This window comes from Lactuca virosa, chromosome 3 (assembly GCF_052849685.1).
Source record: "Lactuca virosa cultivar CGN04683 chromosome 3, Lactuca_virosa_CGN04683_v6, whole genome shotgun sequence".
Taxonomy (NCBI): domain Eukaryota; kingdom Viridiplantae; phylum Streptophyta; class Magnoliopsida; order Asterales; family Asteraceae; genus Lactuca; species Lactuca virosa.
In genome coordinates, this window is record NC_136428.1 from 113,462,645 (window position 1) to 113,471,098 (window position 8,454).

Genomic DNA, 8,454 nt, shown 5'->3' on the forward strand with positions numbered 1-8,454 from the left:
GAATAATGGATTATGAACAAATGGGTTGCTCTGGATGTAATTTTGTTAAAATGGATGTTTTATTTACTCTAAAAATGAAAATTTTAGCCATGGTTTTTGGGTTGTTACACTACCCTAAATCCACAAATAGACAATGAACATGAAAATAAGGCTAAATCAATCATTCTAAGGGTATATAATCCTAATTGTGTATAACTTTAAAACATACACCTAGCAATTAACATTATCAATCTACACTTCAAGTAGCACATAATAAACAATTCTCTAGGTTATAAGGCGTTATAGATGTCAAGCAATTCTATCATGCAATTCCTGAGTAGATCTACAACCTACATTCTAGCATGCATAACAATTCATAACACATATACAAGATCATATGGGTATATTGGGAATTACTTACTTCCTGAGCTCCGACCGACTGTATGCATCACATCCTCTAATTTTTATAAAAAACCTTTTTAGAAATTCATTTTCTTGAATAAAAGCATTCTATTTCAAAAACCTAGTTAGAAGTCCTCTTAGTCCTCAGTTTGAGTTCAAACATACCATAAGGCGTGCCCGAATCCCTTAAACCAAGGCTCTGATACCAACTTGTAACGTCCTAGAAATTTCAAAGAGATTTTCATTTTTAAAATAGATTAACCAATTAAACCTTGTTTCCAAAATCCAATGTATGACATTTGATTGTTAGAAAACCATACATTACCATAGTTAAGTTTACAAAACCGCGGAAACGAATATCCTTGATGCGAGTGTACAGTCCCGCCGAGCTCTACTCACAAACGACCTGCAAAAATGTTTAATCAACAATTGAAGGCATAAAGCTTAGTGAGTTCCCCATTATACAACATATTCCACCATACATACAGTTCATCCATATATAATCCTCGAATCTAGCGTTGGGAAACCAAAACTCCTGTCCACATACATATAAACATACATATCAGGCCCAACCCACAAGTTCACGGGCCCAACCCAACTCAATTAATGGGCCCTATCCAAACATACATAACGGGCCCCGCCCAACCATACATAACGGTACCCACCCAACCATACGTTATGGGCCCCGCCCAACCATACATAACGGGCCATGCCCAAGGAGTAAATGGGCCCAGACCAAACTCCATTACCAAGGGCTACATCCGGGTCTTCTATACTATTGACAGTGGCCAAATATTGGTCTTCCATACAATGCCAAATACATACATAGTCAGAATCAGATAGTTATTCGAACATATGATCCACCAAAAAGTAATAAATCGGGCAAGAACCATACAGTCGGGCATTAGACTAAGAGTTCTCAGGCTATCCAACTAGATTGAATACAATCCCTTACTGTAAACATCCAACAACAGAAAATATTATCATTACCCTAACTAATCATGACAACTAGTAGTATCATACGATCAACAGACAAGACCCTACCAGTCTAGCATACCAAGATACCAAGTGTCGTATACTGCACAAGTATAACAGGGATCCAACCTAGTCAACTAGCATACTTGTACTCTAACAGTACCACTAGCCTACCATGCATATAATATATAATGGGATACGTGGCATAGTGAGAAACTCACCTGAAATGAAGAACCGAAGAAGAACAACAACACTCTCACGCCTTGCATTGCTCAAACCCGCGAACAGACTAACGCCAAAAGAGATAGATCCTCAATTAATAACCCAAATCCTCCAAGGTCAAATTGGTCAAAAGTCAATGGTCACCCAAAGTCAATGGTCAACCAGGCAAAACATCCACCACGATGAGGAGACCTCTTGGCCACGTCCTGGGCATGTCCAAACAAAACTGTCATGAAAGCGTGACTCCACCACATCGTGGTCATTATTTTGCCATATCATGGCTATTGCTAGAAGTCATTTTTCTCTCATTAAGGACTTAATCTAGTAAGTCCTTTGCTCTAACTTTCCAGAGGGCTTTATTGCCCTCAAATGAACCATAAAAAATCCCTACTTTATGGACATGCATGTCACTCCCAAAACTAGGTCAAAAGGGTAAGGAATGGAGTTAAAATTCCATGCATTGCACCAAACATCATGAAATTCTAGTTCTGAAGCATATGATAACCTAGGGACCTCAAAGAGTGATAAACTTGCAAAAGAGTGATAACCTTGAGTTTGATTGCAGGGCGCGCATTAGCGCTTTACTAATAAGATAGAAGGGGCTTTTCTTGTTTAGTAAAGTCTCGCTTTTTTATAGGAGTAGGTGCGGCAGGGCACTCTTCATTCGAAACTAATGAATGTCAGGTCGGGGCTTTCTGCCTTGTTATCAAAAAGGGGGTTGGGTAAAGCAAACTCCCTCCTTGGACGAGCACGGGCTAAGTCAAGTAGAACAAGTACGGCCGACATCTATTTATTGAAACGAGAATGTCGTGTCGTCCAGCGGAGCCTAGAAGAAGATGACTCGCGTAGACAGCTGACTCCTTTTCAATAGAAAAGAATAGCCAAACCAACCCAGCTGGCTAGTCAATCTCAGAAAGAAGATAGGCCGGCAAACCGGAGACGTACGACCACGGTCCCGACCTTACCAGCACCGGGGGTGTACTAATCAATGAACCCCTGAAACCTACTTTCTTTTCTGACAAAATCAACCAAGCCTAACCGGTCACGACATGTTGTTGACATTGATTGAGTTGGAGGGACTTTCGATTACGGAATCCATCCATAAACCTAGACCCCGATAACCTTCGTAACCAAAGCGTCACGACAACATCCAAAGGTCACCCTTGGATTCTTAGGGGGGCAAGGAAGAGGTTGTTATGTTAGTTGTAGCGCGCCTTCCCTCTTTATAACACTTCGGAAAGATTTTGCAGTCTTTTCTTATGATGACCTGGTCGAGAGAGTACGATACATCGGTGTAAAAGATTGATCCCTTTGGATCTTGGTCCATGATGGCCTTTTGATTAATAGAACTGGAAGATGAGGAAAAGAAAGAGCTTATGATGACCATCTATTTGAGTCGATCATTTCGTAGATCTAATTCAAGTGTTTTTTTTGCAGTGGAAAGGCCTTCAAATCTGAAGTTTGACGCTTAAAGGAAGAAAAGAATTAGCTTTGGTTCAGAGCTTGAATCAGAATATCGTCACCCCAGGTGAGGAGTTCGGCTAAGCAGCTAGTTGCCTTCTTAGCCTTCCTAGACCGCTAGTTGACTTCTTAGCCTTAAGGGCTTGAAGAAGATAAGGGCATGGAGATTGACCCATCTCTTAGCCTGAGCTTGCTGGCTAGCTCTATTGGGTTGGTGTCGGGTTAGCCCTTAGTTTCCTTCCTCTCCTTCTCTTTCAGGGCTCGCTTCTCTCATCTCTAGTTTTTCGTCTACTTCTTTCATCTCCGCAATAATATACATATTCTTTCTAATAAGAGAAAGTATAGATCTTGAATAAGTTGGCTACGATTAGTCACTTCGGAAGCCGTTAACCAACGCACCGGCTTTTGACTGTCCTTCTAAGGTAAGGAGGCTCAACAAAGGTCTAAGCTACTAGAATGAACGGCACATTTCGGCTTGCTTTAGTCGCTTGCCTAAGAGTGGTGAAAGTGTTATGCCTAGATCGACTAAAAGGGCTTACTAGCTACCTTCCCCTTGTAAAGTCTTGAGCTTGAGATTGAATTCTTCCTAACATACGGCTGTCTTTCATAAGAACAGGAAAGTCTTTACAGGAGGTGATCGAATCAGTACGCCTTGCCATAATGAATGTCTGTTGGAGATAGAGGTATGGCGAAGAGCTTTAGAAATTTTCTTATTGGATTGAAAGTGCCCGTTATCTGCCATAGCCGCATGAAGAATTCTGAGAGGAGGTCTTTTCCAATACCAAGCCCTAAAGAGAAGGGATTGATAGATCGCTTCTCACCAATAGCTAGCCTGTCTACTGTCCTATAGAAGGGGAATCAAGCCCGATTCTATCTTGCTTTCACCTCCGCTGTGAAGGCTCTTATCTCAGAAGGCATACAAAAAGCTCTTCCACGCCTAGCATCGTACTTTCCACTACTCGTGTAAGTCCTCCTTCAGAACAGGTAGGTGAGTCACTCTCCGCTAACCTGGTAGGTGGGACTTGCTCTACTTTGACTTCTTTATTTCATAACACTAGCCAACCAGCGTACCTGGAAGGAGCTGACACTCGTCGAGAGGATAAAGGGTTTTTGATCTTGTCAGATGCTTACAGGATATAGAATCACGTTTCCGGATGAGTTAAGTTCTTGTTCATTTCTCTTTCTAAAAGGGAGTCTCAATGAGACCTAAGAAAGGTAATGAGTCTGAATGCCTTCAGTATATTGTTGCTGGCAACCTTTCACTTAGAAGCAATAATAGGAAGTCCTAGGCAGTCTTATCTTATCTTATGGGCAATGCCCCCTTTGCCGTAAAGAGTAGCCATATCCAGTGCGATCTCCTCATACTCAGGCGTCGCCTCTAATCCCATTTCAAAACTCTACAACCGCTCCGGTCACACTGCACCTTAGAGCTTTAACGGGCCTTTAGGCTAAGGATAGATTGCCTGATAGACGAATTCGTCGACCTCTAATGCTCTAATAAGCTATCTTTCTCCCTGGGCTTCTCCGCTAACAACCAGTCCTGCAACCCGACCGGTTGGACAAGAAGAGCTTCCCTTCCTAGTCCTTGATCCTAGTTACTAGCCTTCAAGGCCGACTGCAATTCAAGGTGGTACGAGCCAGTGCGAACTAACTACTTGAATCCACACCTCAATTGTATTCCTTTCCTGGCCTTCAATCAAAGGATTCCACCTGGCACCGACAAATCCCATTCTAGCGGGGAAGAACCACCATCCGGAGAAGCTGCATCTTCAATGGGTAGTTCCCTCCAAGCTTGACTCATAGGATGGGGAAAACCAAGCAACGACCAGCTCATTCACCTGAATTTGGTTGGGGCACAGCGGGTATTGAACATCTAAGTGCGAGCCTACCTCCGCTAGTGATCCCTCTTTCCCTGGAACCAATGGTTACGAATCTGCATCGAACTAACGAAAGAACCCCTGACGGAACTGAATTAGACTAAAGTGCGGAACAACCATGCGGAACCATTTCATCTCATTCCTCTTCACCATAAATAGCTCCATCCAAGCCTACGGCAGCTTATTTCCGATCTCTCCCAACCCCGAAGTCAGACCAGTCTGAGCCGAACCGAGACAATGAACGGCGAATCTCAACCTTTTTGTTTCATCCTCTCTGGGCATCTAGACGGAGAAAGAAGGGACGAGTGTATCCGGGCCATGATCCGATCCATATTTTATCTGTATATTCCGGCAGAGCATATCGATATCGGGATCCCTCCAAGCCGGCTCTGGGACAGCATCAAAAGTCCTTCGTTCCTCCTTGCAATGAGCAGGGACCAGGGAAGATGTATAAGGCTAGTAAGGTAAGTACATCGATTCATCACTAGCAGCTAGACTTAGGTCATTAAACCCTTATTCCGGTGTCCTTGGATGAGAATCTTTCTATACTATACGCATACCTTCTGGCACAACACACACCCACTTAGAAGAGCACACCACCCTAATCCCTAAAGAAGAAAGGGAAAGAGCGGAAAAGCTGGTTTGACGTCAACAGTTCTTCCTTGTTCCGACAAAGAGTGTGTTTCCTTATTATTTTTTAGCTTTGAGCTTGGTTCAGATTGGACACGTCCTCACTCGTTCTTTTTTTTTTCAAGATCTTTGAGCCTCATAAGGATTCTTCTAACTGGTCTGTCCCAGTGCTAATAGACCCACTCCAATCTCGGGAACCTTTCCTGAGCTACTAAAATCTTGGAAATCGACTAGCCTTACTTCTTTCGGGGCTCCATCCCTCTTGACTATATAGGTAGGGGCTTAGCTGCTCCTAGTCAGATAAAAGTTCTCTACTGGGCTCTCGGCTACCCTGAACTACTAAAAACCCAGCCTTTGATGTGCTTGCCCAGCCTCTTCCACTAGAAAGAGCTTCTTCTCTTAAGGCTTCTTGCCAGTAGTGAGAAAACCTTGCTTATCTATCTTTAGAAAGAGGATAGAGACAAAGATAACTAGATCAATGTCTTCCGTCTTTGTCTGCTAGAACCTTCAAGGAAGATGCAAAAGGCAGTACAGATGATAAGAGCATCTTTTCGTCTTCTCGTCTGGATCTATATAGGGGATCGAATGCATTTGAACTCCTTCTATCTAGCGCTCTCAAGCTGAGGTAACTCGAAGCTTTGAATGGCTCCTGCCTAGCTTCCTTCCAGTGATTAGAGTCTTCTGTTTGCTGTTTTTCATCTTGCTATGAGTGCCTTTACCCTTCTCTAAGAAGCCATAGGACTGTGCTATGAGGGAGGAACCCTTAGGTTTGCGGGGCATTGGATTCAATCCAGCCACAGGTTCTCCCTTTCAAGTAGCATAGACAATTTGTCATTGAAAAGAGTAGAATCTTACGCCAAATGTCGTAGATAAATATACTCAGCCGGGAGAATAACTAGCGCCTGTCTCTAGTGATTATACTAGAGGGATCCTTTTTTCTTATTCTGACTAGGGTAAAGGCACTATCGGACATGGGATTTTTTATATAGAAAATACTCCTCGTGTAAATGGAAGTATGTCACATGGGTGTGGCCTGAAATTCATCCATGAACCACTGCTTCTCCATAGAAAATCCACGAATTTGGCCGAGTTGGCTCTAATTCAATGCCTGTCTCCATCGAGAGTTCCCGGATATGCTGGGAATCCTCTCAAGGATGGAGGTGGTCATCTAAGAACTGTTGGGTCCAGGGTAATGGCGCCTTCCACACTTAGGTTGATGCTGGCGGAGTGTGTTGGTTTTTTTCTTCTAGTATTTTTTGATGCAGTCAGAACGTCTCATCATATGATATTCAAGGCTAATTGAGTTCTTGCAGCTAGGGCAGCATCCAATGTCTGGCTCGGTCTTCATCGAATGTCAGACTGGTTCAAAGCTGTTCAGTGATGGCTGAATCAATGCCATCAGGCTTTCTAGAATGTAAGGGTTCGAAAAGTCAGTTCAAGGGCTCAAATCCTGATATTCTATGCTTGAGGAATGTCTTTGCGGATGATATGCTAGCAGAAAACAAATTGATATGTCAGTATAAAACCTAAGTAAAGAAGATCATTGAAATCCTATTGTTATTGCTTTCACTACAAAAATGAAAAGGATAGAAGCTGGAGACTGGCCTATATTCCTACTAATGTGATCCCCATTACTGAAAATCTGTTCTACACTACGATATATTGCTCTGATGTTTTTACAACTATATTTTTTGAAGCAGATAGTTCACAGTGCTCATTCTATCGATACTGGGAAAGAAAAAAAAAAGAATGTTTACACTCAATTTTCATTACGAAGATGTATCACGTCAGGATCCGTTGCTCAAACCGAATCACGCCAACGTTATGGAAGTTCCTGGATCGTGTAAAATAAGAGTAGTACCAAAGGCAGCACCCTCTGATTTCATAATAAAAAATGGAAAATTGGCTATGGAGATTCCGTGCGGTCAGAAATTAATACAGACACAAAGGGCTTCGACAGGAAAGGAGTTTCGATCCAATCCATTCTTGGGAAAAAATCAAGACAAAAAAGGATATGTCAGTGACCTAGCACGACAAAGCACTCTCCGAGGGCATAGAATGTCTCATTTTTTGGTAAGAATCTCCGCAATAATGTCTCTGTTAGATTTTCCGGTCAAAATACGGGAAAAGTCCATTCAATTCTTGATGGAAATGGAGTTTTGCGAATTCTCCCCGGAACTGGAAGATCATTTCGAGATCTTCGAACATATTCGAGGGTTCAATGTCACTATTGTAACTTCGGCCAACACACAAGATGAGACTTTACCACCGTGGAGCGGCTTTTTTCAAAAAGATGAGGGGGAAAGTCAGTAAGATGTCGGAGAAGCAAAATATACGAGATCACAAACGTAGATTGCTCGCGGCTAAGTATGAATTGAGACGAAAGCTTTATAAATTTGTAAAGATACCGATCGATCTAGTGATATGCGAGACAAACATCGTTAGAAGTTGTCCAAGTTGCCAAGAAAGAGTTCCTTTGCACTAGTAAGAAACCGATGTATTTCCACGGGTCGCCCTCGTTCCGTATATCAGTTCTTTTCTTTCGAATTTCTCGTCTCGTTTTTCGTGGATTAGCATCTCGAGGTCCTTTGATGGGCATAAAGAAATCGTCTTGGTAGCATCAAACCAATAGAACAAGGGTTAGCTCTGCAGCTGGTCTACAAGCAAGGTAAGTAGGTCCATGCGACCGGCCCCGGATGTACCCTTTAACCGCGAGGGGAACTGGGTAAACAAAGTCGCGATCAGAATGAATGGTAGTTCGTTGGGCCTGTCTTTTGCTCCCAGAGGTGCTGGTTCGAATCTAGTTCGCGACAAGTACTCATACTAAAGTGTGCTCCGATAGGTATTTCCACTGTTCGATACCTTTTCGTGATGACTGTTCCCTGCTCCATTATCAGCCAACGGCTCT